The 15,957-nt window shown below is 35.5% G+C and overlaps 1 protein-coding gene and 1 pseudogene across 4 annotated transcripts in view; one reads left to right on the top strand and one right to left on the bottom strand.

Annotated features, from left to right (window-relative positions):
- LOC132420966 (Krueppel-like factor 4 pseudogene) overlaps positions 1-15,734 on the bottom strand; it is a 116,669-nt pseudogene extending 100,935 nt beyond the window's left edge.
- The window catches only part of TCF12 (transcription factor 12), a 380,372-nt gene that overhangs the window by 118,621 nt on the left and 245,794 nt on the right, over positions 1-15,957 (top strand). The window lies entirely within an intron of this gene.

Genomic DNA, 15,957 nt, shown 5'->3' with positions numbered 1-15,957 from the left:
TCTAGAGTGCAGGCTCAGTATTTGTGGCGCAAGGGCTTAGTTGCCCTGCGACACATGGGATCTTCCCTCTTCCCGGACCAGGGCTCGAACTAGTGTCCCTGCATTGGCAGGCAGATTCTCAACCACTGCCACCAGGGAAGCCCCCTAATTAACATTTTAAAGACTTTGAAAACTGAGCTGGATAAAATTCCACCCAGGTTGCAGACTGACCACTGGGTGGTGTATCCATGGGAAATTTAAAAAGCATTGTAAAGGCTTTGAAAACTGAACTGACATTGAAACCACAATCTTCAGAAAGCATATTGGAACTTGCAGCTTGAACCTAACCAGGTCAACTGCCTGTGAAAACAAAAATATCAATATACTCCACAGGAATCAGGAAGATCCTGAGTTACATAATGTATTATTAAAAATGTCAAGGATATAATCCACAGTTACTCAATATGCAAAGAACCACGAATACCTCAACTCACATTGGAAAAGGCGATAATAGACCTTACTGACAAGACAATGAAGATGTTGGAATCATTAGACAAAGACTTTAACCAACCATTATAAAAATGCATGAATAAGCCATTGCAAATACCCCTTCAACAAGTGTTAAGCTAAAAGTATCAGCAAAGAAGTAAATGATATAAAGAGGAATCAAATATAATTTTCAAACTGAAAAATACAGTAATCATAATAAAAGCTCCCTGGATATATTCAGTGGCAGAAAGGAGAGGAAAGAGGAGAGAGCCACTGAACTTCATAGGGCAAGAGAAATTTTCCAATCTGAACAATAAAGAGAAAAATGATAGAAAAAAATAAGAGCTTCAGAGAACTGAAGCTGTAACATAAGGGCTAACATTTGTGTCGTTGGAGTCCCAGAAGGAGAGGAGAAATAGTGCGATGCAGAAAAACATGTCTGAAGAAATACTGGCTGAAAATTATAATTGCGTTAAAATTCATAGAACTGTACAACAAAAGGAAAATAAAGTCAATTTTATTGTGTGAGAATTTACAATAAATTTGAAAATGGGAGGTATTATGTTGCGATAACGTGGAATTTTTATTTAGCAGTGGTAATTCCTGGACTCTTTTGACCTTAGGAATTACTGGTTTCACAGTTGGTGATGGGGAAAGTTTTAGTCTTTTCTTTCCTTTTCTGCCTTATTACCTGAAGTGAATTAATAATTTGGTGTGAATAGTGGTGGCAAGATGTTTAGTTTTTTTCTTCTTTTTAGAGCAACTCTTAGAATATGTGATACTTTGGCTTCTTATATCTTTTTTTTCTAAACTATAGAAATTTCCTACTTATAAGGACTTGGAAGGATGTGAACAGCCCTGAGAAAATAGATTCCTATTTTTCTACTTACAGAATTTTGTGGAATGTTAGTAAAAATTGGCAGCTTTACTTATTTAATGCTAAAAATGTGCCATTAACTAAATACCTCTAATTTCACAGCTCTGTAGTCATTTGACAGGATTGTACAGGTTCAAAAGGAAAGTAAACACCAGATTATCTATTAGAAGGGGAAAAAAATGGAAATGGTTCAAAATTGGATGCCATGAATTAACACATAATCATCTGTATAAATTCTCTTTGCCCTCTAAAAGAATGCTTAACTGCAGAGTTAAGCATTCTGCAGAGTTTTTTAGTGATATGGTAGTGATGAAATTGAGGTATAAATAATGTATATTTCAGATGAAGAAACAGAGTCTTTGATAACTGCTTGATTTGTACAAGGTTATATACACACAATGATGAATTAGGGATTTGACTTGTTAAAATGATAGTTTCCTGGAGGAATTATTTTATCCAAATAATAGCGTGAAAAGTGTTTGCAGTCATGTCATTAGAGTTGCTTTTGATGGACTCTGAGGGGTGTCTTAGATGGGTTAAATTTTTCTTAATTTTATTTTTTGTTTATATTTGTTTTTTTTTTTAAAAAAAGACACTGAAGATCTTGGCCTGACAGGATTAGAAGACTTCCTTAGTGGAGCCTCATGGAATATTATTAGAAATGTGGATCAGGATGAGATTGTGAGAAGCCTTGATTGACAAATTCAGTAGTTTGGGGCTTTGAGGGACCGCTGAAAGATTTTTGAAGCAGTATTTGGGGAAGTTTTTACTAAGTGTAGTGTGGACTGGATTGATTAGGATACCAGTGATGGAGGGTAATGAGGGCATCTTGTTGTAGATAAAGGTCTGGATTAGGAAAATAATTGTAATGGAGTAAAATAGCTGGACAGGATCTATTTTAAAGTGCAGCTAGGCTGTATTTTGTAATTTGACATTTAGCTCGTCCTGGTATATACCTGGTAGTGGAATTGCTGGGTCATATGGTATAATTCCATCTTTAATATTTTGAGGACCTGACACACTGCTTTCCAAAATGGCTGCACCATTTTACATTCTCACCAGCAGTGTATGAGGGTTCCAGTTTCTCCAAATCCTGGCCAACAATTGGGATTATCTGTGTTTCTGATTATAGCCATCCTGGTAGAACATCTTTTCAGGTACTTATTGACTCTTTGTGTATCTTCTTTGGAGAACTGTTCAGATTGTTTGCCATTTTCAGTGACTGCGTTGTCATAGTTCTTTATATATTCTAGATACAAGTCCTTTATCAGACCTATGATTCTGTTGTCTTTTCAATTTCTTTCAATTTTCATGATATCCAATTTACCTACTTTTTCTTTTATTGCTTGTATTCTTGGTGTCATATGTGAGAGACTTCTAAATGGAGCAGAGTAAAGAAAGAAGCAAGCCCTATATCATTGTCCCCTCTGTAGAGGGATTTTTTTGATGCTTATAGTGTCATAGGATTTGGGCAGCTGCAAGTAACTAGCATGTTGGGATGATGTGCTTATTCAGTTAAGGTGGGGGAGGTCAGTTAATCAAAAGGAGAAGTCAGTTATTTTTCCCTGGACTAAGAAATTAAAATTTTAAAAGGGGTAATTTCCTTTAATTGATGGTTGTGAAGTGATAAAATATAAAGTAATAAAACCAGTATAGTTTGGAAAATTACTTCCTCTGCAGATTTTAAAGAATAGTACAAGCTACCTAACTGTAAGGTGAAGTGGGTGGTCAGTAGAAGGGTCAAGGGATCCAGTGTAGATATAGAGTAGATGAGAGAGAGAAAAAGAAACATTCCTGGCTGTCATTTTCTTATGATCATGACTGTTGGTAGCGATTTTGGCTACCTTGGAAAATTGTTCAGTTTCTTAGGTGTATGTGTTTCATTTCTTTGATTCTCTAATGTTATAAGAAGTATCCTTGCTTTTAATGGGCAAATTAACTGAAAGGTAGAATCCATTTTAGTACTGATTTCCACTCCCACTCCCATTTTTATGAATATGTAGTTTATCGTACACACACACACTTTAATTAGACATGGGAGAAAGTCACTATTTCTTGTTCAGGAAGGACTCTCTCTCTAGTGTTAATAAACGTGTGTATTATTGACCGAAATTAAATGGTATATCACAGTCAACACTAATATGATATAAGCCATGTTTAAAACAGCCTGATGGATTTCTAGAGGAAAGGAATTTTAAATACAAAATGAAATAGTCTTTAAAATAAACTAATATTTCTTATGTATTTGAGCAAAAACAAAATTAAGTGAAAAATTTCTATTTCAGTTGGAAAGAGGTTAAAATAGCTATTAACTTATAATGTCTGTCTAGGACTGGGTTAGGGAAAGTTGTCAATAATAGAAAAGTGTCTGGCACTGTTTTGTACTACTCACAGGTTGAGTTTTTGAGATCTATGGTTTCAGATTTCTAGAAGTGTATCACTTGCATGAAAATCTACTGTTATGTCTGCGTTCTTGCCGAAGCATGTTTTTCCTATAATCAGGAAAGGACAATTAAAATATAATCAAAGAAGCCATGGAGTTTATCTAAACTATTTTTATTCATTTAAAGAAGTATTTTTGTTATCTTTAACAGGAAGCTGCTGCTTTAGGAACAGGGGAAGGGAAGATTAGGAATATCTGTATTTTTCTTTAGTCCTTGTTCAAGTATATTGAAGACATAAAAGTAAAACTTGGAATTATATTAAAGTACAGTGATTCCCTGGGCACATGCAAGGGTGTGCATGTCCTGTGTACTGTAACTGGTTGAGAGTTGGGAAATTAGATAGGTGATTTAGCTTTTCTGGCATGTTTTTTTCACGTGTGAATGAGGGAAGGGGAAAAGGTACTCCAAGTTCTGTGATTTCTATGGTGGAGTTTCTTGCCTAGTTCTTACTTGCCAAGTGATTCCGTCCCCTAAACCTCCTGTGCTCCTGACACATATAACTAACTTAAGTATTTGGACCAGATGGCTTTGGCATGCTCTTATGCATTCTGGATCTTTCATTCACAAAAATTTATCTAAAGTCTTCTAGTACTTTTTAATTTTAATTAATATTTCTCACAGTACATTGTAGACTGTCTTCTAATATCTTAGGGTTGAGTGAGGATCCATTAATTTTCACTTCTCTGGGTAACTGATGATTTAATTGAGAGTTCACTAATGACTAATACTATGTAAACAGAGCTTGGGTTGTTTTTTCTTACATATTTGCCCATATTGAAACTCGTCTGCTACTTTACCTCATTTATGAGTCCCTATGAAATATTCCAATAGCAGTCTTAGCATTTTGTTAGTCTGAGTTACTTTATTGTCATTTGTACACCCAGCCATTTAACTTGGATTCCCCGTCCAGGTTATTTATCTTTTCTGATCACTTGTGGAATGCATTTGTACTTCTCCTGTGTCAGTAAATGTTTTCCCTGTCCTTGGTTTTGTTTTTCTGTCAAACCTTTAAGGAGGACAGAAAGATATCCTTTATTTCATCTAACTTAGGGTTTTGTTTTTGCTGTTGGTTTAATAGTCCATATTACATATTTTTAGTCTTTATACTTCCACATTCTCTCAGGATGAAATCTAAGAGAGATTAGTTTTGTGTCACTCTCTATCCCCTCCTATCCTTTCACATCCCGACCTCAGTAAGCTTTGTTCCTGAGCTCTCTGTGGGACTGAGTCAGTGGACCTTCTCCTTGTTTCAGACTAGCTTTTTGAGAGTCATGAGACCGAATTATCTGTACAGTTTAGGCTTTCTTCTGGACCTCCCTAAGAACAAGTAGAGTTATTAATCTGCATGCCCTCTGACACAGTAGCTCTAATCACTTAGCAGTCCCATTTCTCTGAGACTGTCAAAAGTCATGGTTGATTGTCATCAAAACCTAGAATTTCTTTGTATCAGTTATCTTTTACTCTTTGATCTTATATTTGTAACTTCTTCAGAAATTACTTACATCTTTCTTGATCAGCTTCTCCAATAAATACTGAAGCATGGAATTTGAATATTTATTTTCACTTTATTCCCTAAATAAGAGCTTTTATTATTAAAATACTTTTTAAGTTACTTGCAAAATGATTCCCGAACTCCTTTCTAGTGGTATGATTTTCTTTTAAGAAGCTTTCTTCTCTTCTTGAAAACATGATTGTATTCGTTCTTTTTCTTTTTTTTTTTTTTTTTTGCTGTGTTGGGTCTTCATTGCGGCAAGCGGGGGTACTCTTTATTGCGGTGCACGGGCTTTTCATTTTGGTGGCTTCTCTTGTTGTGGAGCATGGGCTCTAGGCACGCGTGCTTCAGTAGTTGTGGCACGCAGGCTCGGTAGTTGTGGCTCGCGGGCTCTAGAGCACAGGCTCAATAATTGTGGGGCATGGGCTTAGTTGCTCCGTGGTGTGGGATCGTCCCGGGCCAGGGCTCGAACCTGTGTCCCCTGCATTGGCAGGTGGATTCTTAACCACTGTGCTACCAGGGAAGTCCTGTATTGGTTCTTATTGGCTCTCTCTCATAGAATAAAACTTTAATGCAACCACGTAGCAAAAATATTCTGAGTCATTAACTTCTTGTTCAGTCTACATTCCTGATATTGTTTATAAAATGGACTGTATGTTTGTAGACTTATCTTGACATAACACTTGATGGCTGTTCATATTTTAAATTAGTGATACTTAGTAACAAGTAAATTGATTCTTTCCCCATTTGTCTTCACCAGTGTGTTCAGTATCCAAAGAAAGTTCTTTGGCAAGTGCATAACCTGACTGAAATGTCAGGGAACAGATGGAAAGGAGTTCCACAAGAATTGGCTGAATAGTAGGAGTTTGACTTTCTGAAAAATAGCTTTACTGACTTTCCTTTCCTCCAAAAGTAATATGAAGAAGAGCTCAACCTTCAAATGAAGGAACAGCTGTTTTTAAGCTGGTATTTAGTAGAAAGAGATAGAAGCCTTTTCAAATAAAGTCTTAACCCTATGATTTATTTTTGAAAGGCTGTGAGTTCTCAGGACATTGAGGATGTCTCATGATCAGATGTAAATACAAGAAAACACAATTCAGAGCCAGTAAAATTCTTCTGAATTTTTCTAATAATATTGCTGCCTCAATTAGGGTGAAAAATTGCATGTAGTATGATTGGCTTAGTCATAATATGAATATGAAGGGAACTGAGTTTATTCATGATTATATAAATGGGAATTGTGGAAGTTATTACAGTCACATTCTGTGCTTTACGTGCATTTAGCATATCCACGCACATTTTTAAGTTTTACCATAGAATGCTGAAGATCAAACTCATAATACTATATAAATTCCTTTAAAATTATTGATCCATTGCATGATCGCCTCATGTGAGTCTATAAAGAGGCTCTCAGGTATTAAGTTTAACGAATTAAGCTGTCATTTTCACAATTACATGAAGAATTTGAGGCAGGAGACTCTACCTGACGTCAAATATTAGACAAAACTAAAAATGCATTGGAAGGGCATAGAGTTGAAGAGAAAGATGAGAATTTTGTCAGCCTAACAAATTTATCTGTGACTGCTGGGGTGATCTCTGATTACTCAGCTCTTAATACATTAAAATTGGATACGATCGGGCTTCCCTGGTGGCGCAGTGGTTGAGAGTCCACCTGCCGATGCAGGGGACACGGGTTCCTGCCCCGATCTGGGAGGATCCCACATGCCGCGAAGCGGCTGGGCCTGTGAGCCATGGCCGCTGGGCCTGCGCGTCCGGAGCCTGTGCTCTGCGACGGGAGAGGCCACAGCAGTGAGAGGCCCGCGTACCGCAAAAAAAAAAAAAGATACGATCTTCATGATAAATCATTTGTGCATACTGTTGAACCAAATAATTCTCTTATTGCTTTTTAAATCATCAGATGGAGAAATTAGTGCTGTGTTCTCTATGTTTTTTTCTTTTGGGTCCACATAAACATACTTTGCAAGCCTTTGCCATGGTGGGAATTAATTGTGGCGATGGAAGCTAAAATGTTTCATGCTGATTTTACAGTGTGTATATACTGCAGAAGTTAGACAAGGGAACTAAGTTAAACAAAGATCTAGAGCTACTGCCAAGCCTGAAAACAACAATGGTGCAAAGAAGAGAACAGAATGCTTGGTCCAAAGCCAACAAAATCCAAATGTAAATTTGCTAGTTGAGAGGCATCACGTGTAAATGGGCTTATTTTGGCAACTGCTGGAGTTAAAATACAAAAGACATCACTTATGCAAAAGCAAAAGTAATTGAGGTTTGGGGTTGTTTTGTTTGTTTTTTAATAAGAAAATGGTCTTTCCGAATTTATAGTAGCCATTTAGTTTGTATGAAGAACGCTGCCTTTCACTTTTGTTAAAATCCATTTATTGTTTACCTAATCCCATTACTAGTGAGCTGTCTTTCTTCATATTCATGAAAGTTATTTTGGGTGACATAAGAAGAAGACATGACCATTATATCAAAAGTTTACTGAGCACATTTTTGAAAAAAGTCTTGGATTGGGGCCCATAATTAGAATCCTTTCTTGGTATGTTTGCAGCATATTTTATATTGTGAATATAATTGCCATTTTCTAGCCCTTGCCTGTATGCCATTTACTGGATGTAATTACAAAAATGCCTTTTACCTTATTTTACGGCAGGGAATAAAGTAAAATGAATGCCTAGCTAGTTGTGGGTCTGACTCAGTTGTGGCTCATCAGATGGCCTTGGGTGAAAGGAAACAAAAGTAGGAAGGGTTTCTTTGAGGATAAAGTTAAGGAATGAAAACAGATCATTCTTACAGAGATAAGATATAAGAAATGGACATCATTTTTCTATGTTTAAAAAACAGTGGTTTCCCCTCCTTCATTGGATGATATTATTTACATATAAATTTTCTTATGAAGTATTAGGTGTTCTCTTTTCTTTTAAATATAAAAACACATTAACGTGAGATATGCCCTTTTAAAATTTTAAGTGTGAGGTACAGTATTGTTAACTGTATGCACATTGTTGCACACAAAATCTCTAGAACATTTTCATCTTGCATGACTGAAACTCTGTTTCCATTGAACAGTACCTCATTTATCCCTTCCCTTAGCCACTGGCAACCATCATTCTACCTTCCTGTTCTGTGAATTTGACTCCTTTAGATACCTCATCTAAGTGGAATCGTGCAGTATTTGTCCTTCTGTGACTAGCTTATTTTACATAACAGAGTGTTCTCTAGGTTCAACTATGTTGTAGTATATGACAGGATTTCCCTTTTTCAAGGCTGAATAGTGTTCTGTTGTATGAATGTACTGTGTTTTCTTTATCCATTCATTTATGGGTGGATATTCATGTTGTTTACACCTCTTGGCTATTGTGAATAATGCTGCAGTGAACTTGAGAGTGCAGGTATTTCTTTGAGGTTCTGTCTTTGGTTCTTTTGTATAAATACCCAGAAAAAACAGGATTGCTGGATAATATGATAGTTCTATTTTACATTTTTTGACAAACCTCTGTACTGTTTTCCTCCATATTGTTACAGTCCCACCAACAGTATATACAGGGTTCCAATTTCTCCACATCCTTGCTGATACATATTTTCTGTTTTTTTGTTTTGTTTTGTTTTGTTCTGTTTTCTATAAGGGCTCTCCTAACAGGTGCAAAGTAGTATCTAATTGTGGTTTTGATTCGCATTTCCTTGATGATTAATGATCTTGAGAATCTTTTCATATACTTGTTGGCCATTTGTATGTGTTCTTTGGAGAAACTAAGTGTTCTTAATTCACTTAAAGCAGTATTTAAGTTGATGAAATTTCTGTGAAGTAAAAGATACTTAATTTCTTGATGTGTTTGTGATTGCATTTGAATTGTGCATAATTAAGAGAAAATATTTAAATATATACATGTTTAAATGATAATGTATGTTAGACTGGAAAGAGGTCTGTATTTGCCCAGTGATTGCTTTTGGTTTAACTTAAGATTTTAAAAAAAACCACGTTATTTTTTATTTTTTTAATTTATTTTATTGAAGTATAGTTGTTTTACAGTGTTGTGTTAGTTTCAGGTGTACAGCAAAGTGATTCAGTTATACGTACATATGTATATATATTCTTTTTCATATTCTTTTCCATTATGGTTTATTACAGGATATTAAATACAGTTCCCTGTGTAAAAGCCATTCTTTTTGAAAAAAATTTATTGAAGTATAGTTTGTTTACAGTGTTGTGTTAGTTTCAGTTGTACAGCAAAGTGATTCAGTTATACATACATGTAAATATACATATTCTTTTTTTACATTCTCTTCCATTATAGGTTATTACAAGACATTGAGTGTAGTTCGCTGTGCTATACAGAAGGTCCTTGTTGGTTATCTGTTTTATATATAGTAATATATATAATTTAATCCCAAATTCCTAAATTATCCTTCCTCCCCCTTCCCCTTTGGTAACCATACGTTTGTTTTCTGTGTCTGTGAGTCTGTTTCTGTCTTGTAAATTTGAGAAAAGCTTATTTTTAAATTATATAAACTCATTAAAAATTTTTCAAATGATGGAACCTTATTTCAGGAAAAATTGAAAACAGAAAAAAGGAAGCAAATAACAATCCAACTTTTTAAATGAACCTATTAGTACTTTTTGTATTTCCCTCCAGTTTTTTTCCCCTTAGGCATTGTTTTTAAGTAGTTATCATAGTAAACATGCAATTTGTATCTTGCTTTTTTACTTAAAACTGTGATGGAAAGAAACTTTTATTAAAAGAAGCTTAATAGATAAAAGAGAAAAATAAGATAGAATGGTTTTGTACATTCAGATTGGACAGTTCCAAATTGGAAACTGTCAAAAAAAAAAAACCTTTTAAACTAAATGGGAAAAGTGAAAAAAGCAGAGATGCTAGGAGGAAAAAATGGGATATAACAATTGCATTATTGCATTTATGAGAACGTAGACATGAGTAAGAGCACATTATATTAAATCTGCAATAATGAGCCACATGACTCTACTGGGCTTTAAATTTTTTATTATTTAAGAATTTATCTGTGGATTTTAAAAATATAGTTTAACACTTCTTACACCATTGATTAATTATTTTCATTTTAATGAACTTTTTGTTCATTAGAGAAGCTCTTCCAGGGCATACACTCTACTTGTTGAATGAATCATCATGCTCAGAGAGCGTTCCAGATCTGTGATTGATTCACTTTACTGATTTTTCTTCTTTTCTAAAGCTATTCTAAATTTTTAAAATCAGTCTTGCTTTTACACATTTTTGTGGCCAAAATTAAAGCATCCTTTACTTTGTTAGAGTTAAAGCTTTTCATTCTGACTCTCAGCCACATGGGATTTTCAGGTTAATTTCTTCTAGCACCATTTTTGGGGCAACATCTTATGCTTGAAAAGAATTCAGTATTTTCCAGGGTTCATAGATTTGTTATGATTTCCACATACATATATGTCTTTAAGTCAGTGGATATAAAATGTAAAGGCATTTATGGAGGGGGGAGCACTTCATCTGCTTTATTGACTTTAACTTGCTTCATAATTTGTGGGGCTGATGGCCTACTACAGGGAAGATGTAAAAAGCAAATAAGAGACACTTGTTGGTGGGGGAGTGAATGACAAAGTATGGTTCCTAACTCACAGTAGACCTTCAGTAAATGCTTATTGAATAGAAATTGTTAAATTGTGGAAAGAGTCATGATTAGGTAATTGTACAAAACAGTGAGTGACTTAATGATAGTATTTTCTGTCTTGTGTTACCTTAATCTTTTAAAATAACACACTAAAACACTGTAGGGGAACGGTTTTGTGAGGATAGGTCATTGTAAACACTAAGAAACTACTACATGCAAGGTGCTTTCCAAGCATTTTACATGCTGTCTCATTTAAGTAGGCAGAGCCATTGTTATCTGATTTTCACAAATGAGGAAACTGAGGCAAAGAAAAAGATGTGACATTTAAGTCCTACAATTTGAACTGTTTGGCCTACTACCTTGACTCCTTCGCCCACTCCTCCAGTGTATGAAGATACCGTCATCCTTCGGTATCTCCAGGGGGTTGATTCCAGGACTGTGCTGGAATGCCGTAATCCATGGATACCCAAGTCCCTTGTGTAAAATGGCATAGTATTTGTGTATAACCTATGCACATCTGCCATATACTTTCAGTCATCTCTAGATTACTTATAATACCTAATACAATGTAAATGCTATCTAAATAGTTGTAAATATAATGTAAATGCTATATAAATAGTTGCCAGTGTACATCAAATGGAAGTTTTGCTTTTTGGAACTTTCGGGGATTTTTTCCTCAACTATTTTGCATCCATGGTTGGTTGAATTTGCAGATGATAAGCCTGCAGATACAGAGAGCTGACTGTACTACTTCTTTTTTATTTTCTAGGGTTTTGTCTCATAAAAGCAGGGAAAAAATGAAGTTGATTTGGCATAAACTTGAATGTCTTTGCAGCCTGAGTACCTTCACAGTGGGCTTCACCTTGTGTCAGTGTTCTACTCTGTGGTTAGACTTTGAGAGATGACATCATTTACTATGAATAATCAATCATCCATGTTGAGGAAGATTATTACCCCAGCAGGCTATCATTATTCCGGTCAGAGAGGAACTGATACTGGAAAAGGTAATACCACAAATGGGAAATACAACCTAGATCCAGTCAGTTCGTTAAACAACAGATACCGACCTTCCACAATTTTTCTCATGTGGCAAGACTGCCAAATGAGTTTTCTAACAATGAGAATTAAAAGGCCATCTCTGCAGTTTCAGACAGCTTATATTATTGAGCATTTACTGTGTGACAGACACTATACTGAGTATCTAATAAGTATCATCTTATTTAATTCTCATCCTCAGTCTGTGAGTTATATACTATTATTAAACCCCATTTTATAGAAGAAGAGACAGAGTCATCACATACCTAGTAAATGGAAAAGCCTCGGATTGTGCTTGGGTCCATCTGACTGAGCATTATTTTCTGGATATGGCTTTGGTAGTTTCCTGATACGCTTTGTTGAGCTGAAAGGACAGAGTTAGAGACTAAGTAGTGAAATTGGGTATAGAAGGAAATCAACTAGATCCATTTTTTCAGGCACTCTTAAAGCTTCTGGAATAAATATATTAAATGTTTAGAATGTGTTAAGTTTTCTTCACTCTATGAATAAATAACTTACTCTAAGTGAAGGCACACCAAGGGAGAAATTGAGTGGTTTTCCTGGGATAGTAGGAGCTTTGAAAGCTAACGTGATCAAAGATAGGAATGCTGGTTTGAAGGTCTGGAGGAAAAACTAGACCAGAGATTCAGATGTTGAGAAGAGGTGAGGAGAATACCAGATAATTAAGATATTTGGTATTGTATGCAGATACAGAATTGAGTAAATCAAATCAGTGCAATTCAAGCCTTTTCACTTTGAGACTAACAAGGGGATACATAAAACAAGGCGATATATTACTTAGAATTGAGTGTGTGCTTATTTGCTGAGTTGGTGGAAGACAGATCTGTTTTTGATCACTATGAAATCTAAGTATAGTTATTTTCTCTTCCTCTTCTCTATCAAAGCAGCTCTGAACAATTTATAAACTCCTCATATTTTACCCATCCTTTCCCCTATCTTGTTAATGACATAATTGAGGAGGTCACGAAGCTAAGTCTAGTTCCTTGCTCATAGGGAGAAATCCATTTAAACTATGCATTTTATCTTTACAACTTCTTTGGGTTTAGGGTTTTAAGGGGCGAATAATGGCTAACTCAGCCAAATGCCACAAAGTTCGAATGAATAGGTGCCGACTTAAGGAAATATTGTCAACTAAAAGTATTTTGCCAGCATTTTACCATTGACATCACTTTTTCCGTAGGGTTTTAAATACCTGAAAGGCCTTCTGAATGATACTTGGGAAACGTTTTAAATTATTCTCAGAGGTACAGATAGGTTATTTTATCATAGATGTTTATAGAGCAAAATTGTGAGATTTTAACCTCTTAACCTGTATTTGCTAACTCTGGGTCTCTATACCATTCTGTTAGATTAGGCTGTCTTCTATTTGTGTTATCAGTTACAATCTTATTTTCAGAAATACTGAACAGGATAACGATTTCATACACTTAAAACTATTCAAAAATAATAATTTTAGGGCTTCCCTGGAGGCGCAGTGGTTGAGAATCTGCCTGCCAATGCAGGGGACACGGGTTCAAGCCCTGGTCTGGGAAAATCCCACATGCTGCAGAGCAGCTAAGCCCGTGCACCACAGCTACTGAGCCTGCGCGTCTGGAGCCTGTGCTCCGCAACAAGAGAAGGCTGCGACAGTGAGAGGCCCGCGCACCGCGATGAAGAGTGGCCCCCGCTCACCGCAACTAGAGAAAGAACTCGCACAGAAACGAAGACCCAACACAGCCAAAAATAAATAAATAAATCCATTTAAAAAATAATAATAATTTTAGTAGTTTAGTAGAGATGCTTAATATAAGAAATTGTAATGGTGCTGAATGACCACAGATTGATTGGATTATGGAGATCTTCACCTTGAGCAGAAACTGAAGATCAGCTTTTAAGTGTTAGACGGTAGTATCTTACTGCAATAGCACAGAGGTATTAAAAAATTATTCTTGACTTTCCCCTCTTCTGCTTTATTTGGATTGTGAGGGAAAACAAATATTTCTGAAAATTTTGTAGACAAAATTTACCCTCAGCTGAATAAACCTTTCCTTTAAACACTGGATATAAATCACATTTTAACAACATAAAATTTTCTACCTTTTACTTGCATTAAATTTTCAAAAATAACATTGCATTTACCTTCTCACCCTTTAGATTTAGTTTTATCTCCTGGGTGTAATTGGAAGAATTTACCAACCTTGAGCCACCACTCACATTGTTCCACTGAAGTTAAACCATGGTGAAAGACCGAGATCCCTTTCCTGTTTTACAAAAAGCATGCACTCTCTATCATTTGGATAGTTTTTTTTATTATATCATTTTGGTTTGTACCAACCTAACATTGTTATGCTGCTGTTTATTTGACTTATGTATGTACCCATTCTTCTCTAGGAACCCACAAATTTACAGTTTTATGTACATAAGACCAAATATGCTCATAATATGATAAAATTCACTTTTAATTTTATATTAATTTAAAATAGTATTTCACTTTTACGGTGAAGTTTTTATGCATTAATTTCTCAGGAACCTCTGAAAGAATTAATCATATGAACAGTCTTTCTTTAAGTTCTTTGTACAGTTTTTCAAAGCATTATTATTTTAAATATATGATAGCATTGTGATGTTTGCATTAGTAATAATCATTCATTTTATTCCATATTGCCAGTCCCAAAATTGGAAAAAGAGAGATATTGATTGTAGGAATAGATAATGTTTGAAAGGTAATGGAAAGGTAAGGCTTGGATTTTACACATTTTAAAAAAATGTTTTATTTATTTTATCTTATTTATTTTTGGCTGCATTGGGTCTTCGTTGCTGTGCGTGGGCTTTCTTCTAGTTGTGGCGAGCGGGGGCTGCTCTTCATTTTGGTACGCGTGCTTCTCATTGTAGTGGCTTCTCTTGTTGCGGAGCACGGGCTCTAGGCATGCGGGCTTCAGTAGTTGTGGCACACAGGCTCAGTAATTGTGGCTCACGGGCTCTAGAGTGCAAACTCAGTAGTTGTGGTGCATGGGCTTAGTTGCTCCGCGGCATGTGGGATCTTCCCGGACCAGGGTTCAAACCCGTGTCCCCTGCATTGGCAGACAGATTCTTAAACACTGCATCACAAGGGAAGCCCCTAAAGGAAAAAACTTATAGATGTTTGCTTTCTATTGCTTCAGCAAAGACCAGGCTAGTGCTTTTATATCAAGTCACCATGTCATCCTTGCCACACGTGTGTAGACTTCTATTTGAACTTCAAAGAATACCTTAGAAGTCAGTGTCTCTTTCTCTTACGGTATCTAATATTGGGGATCATTTGCTTTTGGTACCCACTACTGTTTCTAAAGCTATCACTTGACTATGGTACTAGTATGTTTCTTGTTTTAAAATTTTAAACTCTTCATTCCAAGTTGTGCTTTGTTAGTATTTAAATTTCTCCTGCTTAGAATTGCTGAGCTCATTAGATTTGCATACAAGTTGATGTTTTTCACTGATATGGGAAACTTTTTGCCAAATTTTACTCCAGATATATAATCTGCCTCATTTTTTCTCTCATCTCCTTCTGATACTCAGATTACGTGTATTTTAGACCATTTAGTATGGTCTAACAGGTAGCTAAAGCGCTACTCTTTTTTTCCCAATATTTTTTATGTTCAATGTCACTTACCATTTCTTCTTCTGGTTCCAGTTCATTGTTAAGCTTATTCAGCAAATTTTTTATTTCAGTTATTGTAATTTTAAATTCTGCAATTCCCATTTTCAAAAGCTTTTCTTTATTGAGAGTCTCCATCTGTTCCTTCATTTTGACCATCTTTTTCTTAAAGTCTTTCAATACTTATAATAGCTGTTTTAAAATCATTTTCTGCTTATTCCAACATCTGTCATCTTGAGATGTGGCTGTATGGAATGTGTTTCCTAGACTATAGGTCACATTTCTCCACACATCTATTAATTTTTTATTTCATATTTTTCAATGTAGAAGATGTGTTATAGAGGTTTTAGTTTCTCTTCATCTGCAGAGTTTT

This window comes from Delphinus delphis, chromosome 2, assembly GCF_949987515.2.
Source record: "Delphinus delphis chromosome 2, mDelDel1.2, whole genome shotgun sequence".
NCBI lineage: Eukaryota > Metazoa > Chordata > Mammalia > Artiodactyla > Delphinidae > Delphinus > Delphinus delphis.
Note: the sequence above shows the minus strand (reverse complement) of the source record. Positions and strands in the feature narration are given on the sequence as shown.